The sequence below is a fragment of the Hyla sarda genome, chromosome 7 (assembly GCF_029499605.1).
Source record: "Hyla sarda isolate aHylSar1 chromosome 7, aHylSar1.hap1, whole genome shotgun sequence".
NCBI classification, from domain to species: Eukaryota; Metazoa; Chordata; class Amphibia; order Anura; family Hylidae; genus Hyla; species Hyla sarda.
Window position 1 is genome coordinate 161,770,771 of NC_079195.1, and position 9,155 is coordinate 161,779,925.

At 44.6% G+C, this 9,155-nt stretch overlaps 1 protein-coding gene across 1 annotated transcript in view; it reads right to left on the reverse strand.

Moving 5' to 3' along the window:
• Positions 1-4,962, reverse strand: part of NDUFV1 (NADH:ubiquinone oxidoreductase core subunit V1) — a 75,937-nt gene extending 70,975 nt beyond the window's left edge. Inside the window, exon 1 of the mRNA XM_056531145.1 lies at positions 4,814-4,962. The gene's annotated coding sequence lies outside the window, so the exon portion shown is untranslated. The remainder of the gene's footprint in view (positions 1-4,813) is intronic.
• Positions 4,963-9,155: the final 4,193 nt, after the last annotated feature.

Genomic DNA, 9,155 nt, shown 5'->3' on the forward strand with positions numbered 1-9,155 from the left:
CACATAAAATGCCCCCTATGCTGTGCCCCTCACAAATAATGCTCCTGTCATGTGCCCCAAACATAAAATGCCCCCTGTGCTGTCCCCCTCACATATAATGCCCCCTGAGGGGACAGGATGGGGGCATTATATGTGAGGGGCACAGCACAGGGGGCATTATATGTGAGGGGTACAGCACAGGGGGCATTATATGTGAGGGGCAAAAAACGGGGGCATTATATGTGAAGGGCACAGCACGGGGCATTATATGTGAGGGGCGCATGATGGGGGCAGTATATATGAGGGGCAAAGAACAGGGGCATTAAATGTGAAGGGCACAGCACGGGGCATTATATGTGAGGGGCACATGATGGGGGCATTATATGTGAGGGGCAAAGAACGGGGGCATTATATGTGAAGGGCACAGCACAGGGGGCAATATATGTTAGGGGCACAGCATTATTATTATCTGGAGGGAACAGGACGGGTCATAATTATTATATGTAGGGGCACAAGATGGGGCATTATTACCATATGTGAAGGCACAGAGTGTTCTGCATTTCAGAAGTATATTGTAGATTATGAGGAATTTCTGGGGTGGTGCGTTTTTTATGGGCCACAAAACATTTGGGTATTTTATTCAGAGGGTGCACTGCACAGCAAGTTATATTCAGAGAGTGCAGTGTGTGGTAGTATTAAATTTAGAGAACACAGTGTGTGGTAGTATTATATTCAGAGGGTGCAGTGTGTGATAGTATTATATACAGAGGGTACGGTGTGTGGCGGTATTATATTCAGAGGGTGCAGTGTATGATAGTATTATATTCAGAGGGTACAGTGTATGGCGGTATTATATTCAGAGGGTACAGTGTATGGCGGTATTATATTCAGAGGGTACAGTGTGTTGTATATTCAGGAGGTACAGTGTGTCAGAATTATATTCAGAGGGTGTGTGGCGGTACTGTATTAGAAGAATACAGTGTTTGGCAGTATTATAATAATTATTGTTTTCATATAGAGGATCAGAATCCGCTGACATAGAAACCATCTGGGCGTCAAGTTCTGCTGAGAGAAGATTTAGCTGGAACAATTCCTGGTGGTATGTACCATCTAAATTAGATAAGGAAAGACTATAGAGAAGATGTCACCTGTAGTCACTGATATCATTCTGTATTCTCCTTACTGTGCCCTATCAGTGCTGGAGTCACTTGTAAGTTCTGCAGTAATGATGGTTGGAACAACAACTCCCAGTATCCCCTTACCACTACTTAGGTCATACTGGGAGCTGTAGTTTTAAATGGTAAAAACCTCTTTAGCACTTTCCCATTCTGCGGCAATTGGTATATTTGATAATTATTCTGACATGTGAACATGGCCTAAGAGTCTTAAACAAGGTTAGGACTGTATCATACATTTAATAATATTGTATGTTCCGTGAGCAACATCTTGTTTTCTGTCCGCCAACACAAAGTACTCTAATAGTGCCCCTCCCGAGACTCGACTCTGGATCCGCCCCTGGCTGGGTCTTGTAGTTATGCAACAGCTGGAGGCATACTACTTTGGCTGGGGATTGTAGTTATGTAAAAGCTGGAGACACACTGGTTTGCTACTTGTTTCACAACCAGTGTGCCTTCAGCTGTTGCAAAACTACAACTCTCAGCAGTCACCGACAGCCAACGGGCATGCTGGGAGTTGTAGTTATGCAACCAGCAGATGCACCACTACTACTCCCAGCATGCACTTTAGCTGTTTGTGCAAGCTGGGAGTTGTAGTTATACAACAGCTGAAGGTACACTTTTCCATAGAAAAAATGTGCCTCCAGCTGTTGCAAAACTATAAGTCCCAGCATGCCCATAAGGGATTGCTTGGAGTTGTGGTGGTCTGCCTCCTGCTGTTGCATAACTACAGCTCCCAGCATGCCCTTTTTGCATGCTGGGAGCTGTTGCTAAGCAACAGCAGGAGGCTGTCACTCACCTCCTGCTGCTGCTCCGGGCACAGGTCAGTCCCGCCGCCGCCGTCGCTCCTGGGGCCCCGATCCCAACATTGACGCCGGGGATCGGGGTCCCCAGCTCCCGGGGTCCACTTCCCGCTCACGTGCTCCAGAAGAGGGGCGGAGCGGGTTGCGGGAGTGACACCCGCAGCAGGTGCCCTGATTGGTCGGCCGGTAAACCGGCCGACGAATCAGGGCGATCGTGAGATGGCACCAGTGCCACCTCACCCCTGCTGGCTATGGCTGGTCAGGGAGACGGCCCCAAACAGCCTGTAATTCCGGGTCACTGGAGACCCGATTGACCCGGAATCCGCCGCAGATCGCTGGACTGAATTGCCCAGCGATCTGCGGCCATCGCCAACATCATGACCCCCCGGGGAGATATGCCGCGATGCCTGCTGAACGATTTCAGCAAGCATCGGGCACCGCCCCCCCCCGGGATTTGACAGGACGTACTCAAACGTCCTGAGTCCTTAAGGACTCGGAAAAGGGGCCGTTTGAGTACGTCCTTCGTCCTTAAGGGGTTAATGCTTAAAGTGACAGTGGTCAGATGTGTAAAAAATGCTCCCGTCCTTAGGGTTATAATGGGCTCCATCCCCAAGGGGTTAAATAGGCGGTCTGTAATAACTACTATTTAACATGAGTTTGAATGCGATTGGTTAATTTTGAACACAGTCACATCCCAAGTTATAAGAGGGTGTGCACACTTATGCAACCATATAAGGGGAAATTCAATTTTTGTAGTGGCAATGTGTATTTGCACCAAATGGTTGCATGGTCTGTGATAAATATGGTGCTAATAGACATTTTTTTGAACTTACACTTCAGTACACCACTTTGGTTTGAGATGAGCGAATTTACAGTAAATTCGATTCGTCACAAACTTCTCGGCTCGGCAGTTGATGACTTATCCTGCATAAATTAGTTCAGCTTTCAGGTGCTCCGGTGGGCTGGAAAAGGTGGATACAGTCCTAGGAAAGAGTCTCCTAGGACTGTATCCACCTTTTCCAGCCCGCGGGAGCACCTGAAAGCTGAACTAATTCATGCAGGATAAGTAATCAACTGCTGAGCCGAGAAGTTCGTGACAAATCGAATTTACTGTAAGTTCGCTCATCTCTAGTCAAAATGTATGACTTAAAAAAAAAAAATGCTGCCCACAGCCAGTTTTGTAAGCCAGGTCTGGGCTGGTGTAGATTTGCAAGAAATTGAGGGCTTTGCAAGAAATTAGACATGATAAATTCATAAACACTGCAAAAAAAATATAGATTTTAGAAAAAGCTTCTAAAGCAAATGTTTCAATGAAAAGTCTCTAAACAGCAACTAAGACAAACACCACAAAAACAGTAAAAAAAAATAAAAAATATGATAAATTGATAAATTCTATGATAAATTGATAAAAAATGTTTCCGTATCTTAACCCCTATTCTTTGGACAGGGAATAAGTTTAAGATTGCGGGAGCGAGAGCTGGGGCCCCCCACGATCTCCTGTTTAGAGTCTTGGCATGTCAAAACCCTGCCGTATAGTTTTATGGGGGAGCCGAAGACTGCCGAACGGCTCCCCCATAGAGCTATATGGAGGGGGCGTGGTGGCCCTGCTTCGGGCGGGGGTCGTGACGCGCTGCTTTGAAGGAGAGCCAAGGCTCTAAACAGGAGATCATATGGGGCCCCAGCACTTGGACCCCCTGCGATCTTACACGTGTCTTCGGATAGGGAATGTTTTTTTCATGATACTTGTCCTTTAAAACTGTGTTCAGTCATTTAGTTTACATTGAAGTTTGCGGCTTTAAATCCTGTGCAGGATACTTTACATGTGAATACACCTTAAGGGTATGGTAGCACATGCCGTATTTAGCTGCGTAATTTCTACAGCTGATCTTTATACCCTTCAGTGGGTAGGAAAATATGCAGCAGCAAAACAAAGCTTGTGTGTGCGTTGTCCCTAAAAGTAAAACAAAAGGCACTCCATGGTGCAGATTTCCCACATATATCAGAGTAGGGGAGTCAGCGGCTTACCGGAGCAGGTTGTGTTCCCGCATACACAACAATGGTGAGCATTTAAAAGGGAAATCCCGCCTGTCTGCAGCCTCCCTGGGTAGTAGGATGAACAAGCAAAACCACTTTGGCAGGGGTCCGGAATACATCGGCGCTGAACTGAACTTGAATACAGCAGCCAGTAGTAATGTGTAAAATACTTCACTGGGTAATCATGCAACGCGTTTCACTGTGCATGTGCAGTGAAACGCGTTGCATGATTACCCAGTAAAGGATTTTACACGTTACTACTGGCTGCCGTATTCAAATTCTGTTCAGCGCCGATGTATTCCGGACTCCTGCCGAAGTCGTTTTGCTTGTTTATTCTTCCCTAAAAGTGGAAAACTTTCTGACATGAATTATTTTTGCCTCATTCTTTAACATTACAAGAACCTGGCATTTTAAAAGGGTGTGTAGATTTTTATATCCACTGTATATGAACATGCATGCACACTGGCTATGTGCGCTCATGTGATAATTCCTTTATTTCTATAGCGCCAGCCTATTCTGCAGCGCTGTACAGAGCTTGTCATCAATTCAATCACTCACAATTTCATTGGGGATCACAATCTAAACGTGAATTGCATCAGATTGACATAGATGGATGTTGGTACTCCAATCTGTAATCAGCAGCAATCACATTGACATAAAACCTTCACTGCTCAAAGCACACAGCCAGGTTTACGAAAGCAGACACACTTCATGAACCCAAACCCAGCGGGTCACACATACGGCAGCCCCCGCACCCATACGTCTCCCTGCACCAACCGTACGTCACTTTCCCATTATTATACGGAGACCACGATAACTTACACTTTGTTTATAAAGTGTCACCTTCAGCTGCGGCCACCGACGGAAGCTCCTCCTCTTCCGGCTCCGATTGTTAAGTCAGAAATCCTTACTGGCGCTCGAGATGACGTCACTAGCGTGAAAGGCCATCTTTACTTCGGGCAGCTACATTTTCTACAGATGAGTGAGAGAACGATACAGTGACGAAATTATGCTTTTTAGCTCTCCACCTAGCGAAATACAGATAGAAGCTCTAAAGCAGTGTTTCCCAACCAGGGTGCCTCCAGCTGTTTCAGAACTACTACTCTCAGCAAACCTGTTCGGGTATGCTGGAAGCAGTAGTTTTGGAACCGCTGGAGGCACACTGGCTGGGAAATGCTGTCACATACCCTCAAACATAATGCAATCAAACATATGTATTAAAAAAAAAACCTAGCATTCCAGTACATGCCCACCTAGCCTATATAAAAAGACAACCACTGTGCCACTTATAGTAGATCAGCTATTATAGCAGATATGCCATTTAGCAGCACAGAAAAGCTAGGTGACAATCTATCACCTAGCTTTTCCATGCTCCTGAATGTCATAGCTGCTTATAATAGCTCAGCTGTTATAAACAGATGTACCTATAAGTAGAATTGTCCAAACTTTTTAAATACAACGTTAATTAAACCACATGATCACTGGCATAAGCGGGGAAAAAAATACAAACGTCCACAATTGTGTATTTTTAGTCACATCATAAACCAGAAAAAAATAAAATAGAAAGCAATCTAAAAGTCCCATCAAAACAAAAATGGTACCGATAAAAATGAGCCCTCATACATCCCCGTATATGGAACAATAAGAGTTATAGGGATCAGAAGAGGACAAAATTTCCCCCACATATGTATTGTCTCTTATATATTCTATGTATGTCTCTTATACCACGTACTGTGATGTCACGCATATATAATTAATGATGCAAATTAGCATAGGCAGTATTTTTTTGCAAGAAAGGTGGCAACCCTAGACGTGGTTCCAGGTGGAACACCGACCTTTTCTGGTACTCCTCATTAACCCCTTAAGCACCACGGGCATATGGGTACGCCCTTGCTCGCTGGTACTTAAGGACCAAGGGCGTATCTGTACGCCCGTGGGAATTTTGGTCCCCGCCGCGTGTCGGGCGGGGACCGGGGGGACTGCTGATATCTATCAGCAGGCACCCTATGCAAATGCCCAGGGGGGTCCTGAGAACCTATGGAAGCCGGTGATTTGCCTAGCAACATCTGGAGGGCTACAGTTAGGAGACCACTATACAGTGGTCTCTATGTAGCCCTCCAGATGCTGCAAAACTACAACTCCCAGCATGCCCACACAGCAGTTTGTGTACAACTAAAGGGTTAACACATTCAGTAAGGGTTAACACACTTAGGGTGGGTTCACACTACGTTTTCTCCCATACGGGAGCGCATACGGCAGGGGGGAGCTAAAACCTTGCGCTCCCGTATGCCACCGTATGCGCTCCCGTATGTCATTCATTTCAATGAGCCGGCCGGAGTGAAACGTTCGGTCCGGTCGGCTCATTTTTGCTCCGTATGCGCTTTTACAACCGGACCTAAAACTGTGGTCAACCACGGTTTTAGGTCCGGTTGTAAAAGCGCATACGGCGCAAAAATGAGCCGACCGGACCGAACTTTTCACTCCGGCCGGCTCATTGAAATGAATGACATACGGGAACGCATACGGTGACATACGGGAGCGCGAGATTTTAGCTCCCCCCTGCCGTATGCGCTCCCGTATGGGAGAAAACGTAGTGTGAACCCACCCTTACTGAATGTCATTTTGAATACTTTGAGGGGGGCAGTTTTTATAATGGGGTCATTTGTGGGGTATTTCTAATATGAAGGACCTTCAAATCCACTTCAAAACTAAACTGATGCCTGAAAAATTTAGATTTTGAAAATTTTGTGAAAAATTGGAAAATTGCAAAAGTAAAAACATGTCAACTTTATGATGCCAACATAAAGTAGACATATTGTATACATGAATCAATATATAATTTATTTGGAATGTCTATTTTCCTTACAAGCAGAGAGCTTAAAAGTTAGAAAAAAATTTAATTTTTCATAAAATTTTGGAATTTTTCTCCAAGAAATGATGCAAGTATCGACAAAAAATTACCACTAGCATAAAGTAGAATATGTCACGAAAAAACTATCTTGGAATCAGAATGAAAAGTAAAAACATCCCAGAGTTATTAATGCCTCAAGTGACAGTGGTGCAAAAAAAGCTCTGGTCCTTAAGGTGAAAATGGGCTTGGTCCTTAAGGGGTTAAAGGAGTAGTCCTGTCCAGACCTTTTGTTTGCCTTCTTCCCTGGACTGCCAGCATATTAAACAACAAACTGGTCTTACCTGCTGCCACTCCCTCTGTGTCTTGCTATCACCACTCCAGTCCTCTTCTGCTGTCTTCTTCCTGGTTGCCGGTGACACATCACACAGCTAATCAGCTAATCGCCAGCTGCAGCGATGTCCCGCAATAGGCTGAGCAGCAGTGCGATGCATCGCACTGGTGCTCAGCCTATTGTCGGCCAAGGCAGGACATCGCTGTGGTTGGTGATTAGCTGATCAGCAGTGAACTGGCTTGAAAACTCTGCACTGTGCAGCGCAATTCCATTACCAGCAATGGGACTCTGCTGCATTGGAATTTCCGAGCACAATTTAAAAACAGAATTCTGCTTGGTTATTCCGTAGTGTGAACCCGGCCTTAGATCTTTCATTAGCACACACTACAATAGTTACCAAAAAAAATAAAAGCTAAACCTACGCTACCCGGAAAGGGCCTGTCCACTTCCCAGCCCCTACATAATCTCTAACATTATTCGTACAAAACACCCCACATTCACACATACATCAGACAGCTAGAAGTCAGAAAAGATAGGCTCGATCTTCATTAATTAATTTTTTTCTAAAATCTTGTATATTGAAAATTTTATTAAAAAAATGATAACAATACATGACAGATTCGATAACAAAAAAAACAAAATGAATACAGGCACGAATAAAAATCATGGCATGTTTTCTGACAGGAGTAGCGGGAAGAAAAAGAATTGCACAATGTATTTTTCCTCCTTTCACGAACTAGTGACTAATGAATTCAAGAAATTACCTGAATCCTTCAAGAGGAAACAAAGTGAAGGACAACTCACAAAACAAAAATCTGAAAACCAATGAAAACATTGTGATCCGCTCCACTGACAAAGAAGGAGGTGTAGTTTTTCAGAACTATGAAGAATACATTAAAGAAGCCTTACAGACTCTGAACTACGTAAATTACTATAGACCTGTGTGATATCCCAGTACGGGATATGCATCTCACAGTCCTATCAGCTTGAGTCCCTGTTCGTCCTCCGGGCTCACCTGCAGTGTTCCTCCATAATGTAATTAGTTGTACATTGAATGTAAAGGACCTTTGATATGGTCACATGGTTATTAGTCACATGATAATGGTTGTCATATGTTAAAGTCACATGTTTTGTTACCCAGAGAGCACCAGGTGACCAGATGACCTGCAGCTAGCCTATGGGCTCCTTGCTCAGCCCCCCTTTATAAGAGGGGGAGGTACTAGAATCTCTCTTGTGTTTCCCCCTCTTCTGAGGTCAAGTCCAGACGTCTCAGAGCAAGTGTCCAGCACATTTGGAGGCCTTAAGCCTAAATTACAGCCACAAATCAGTAAGTCAAGTCATCTCTGTCTGCTGTCACTATCTTCAGTCAAGTCTATTATAGTCAGCATGGCTGTGCTAAAGTCTGTAAAAGTCACTGCAAGTCCCAGCAAGCTGCGAGGTTCCTTGTGTTACTGGTCACCTCTCTGGGATCCTGGCCTAGCTGTAAAGACTGTACTTTCTGTCTACCTTGGTAAAGCTACCGTTAACCCTAACCTGGCCTTGGACTATTATTTGCCCTGCCTAAACTAGGACTAGCAGTGCTATCGTTTGGGTGGTCCTCGGTAAAACCACGCCCTGGCTTCACGAACATGAAGGGGTTAACACCATCTACCCCTGGGAAACACCATCTGCCCCTATACCTCACACCGCACCCTGATGCTCACCACACTTGTAACTACTGACCCTTTCCCACAGCTACAAAGATAAATTCTGGCACTTCTCATACTAGTCTCAGTGAAAACATCATTTCTAAAGAAGAAAAAAAGAGTCCCCTTCATCCCCAATCCAACAGTTCCATATTATTACCATTTACCTAAAGTTCACAAAGACTCCATCTGCCCCCAAGAAGACCTATCATTTCTGGTATCAATCGTACCATCTGTAATATCTCACAGTATCTGGTTTTAATGCTTCAAGAATATATACAAAAACTCTCCAGTTAT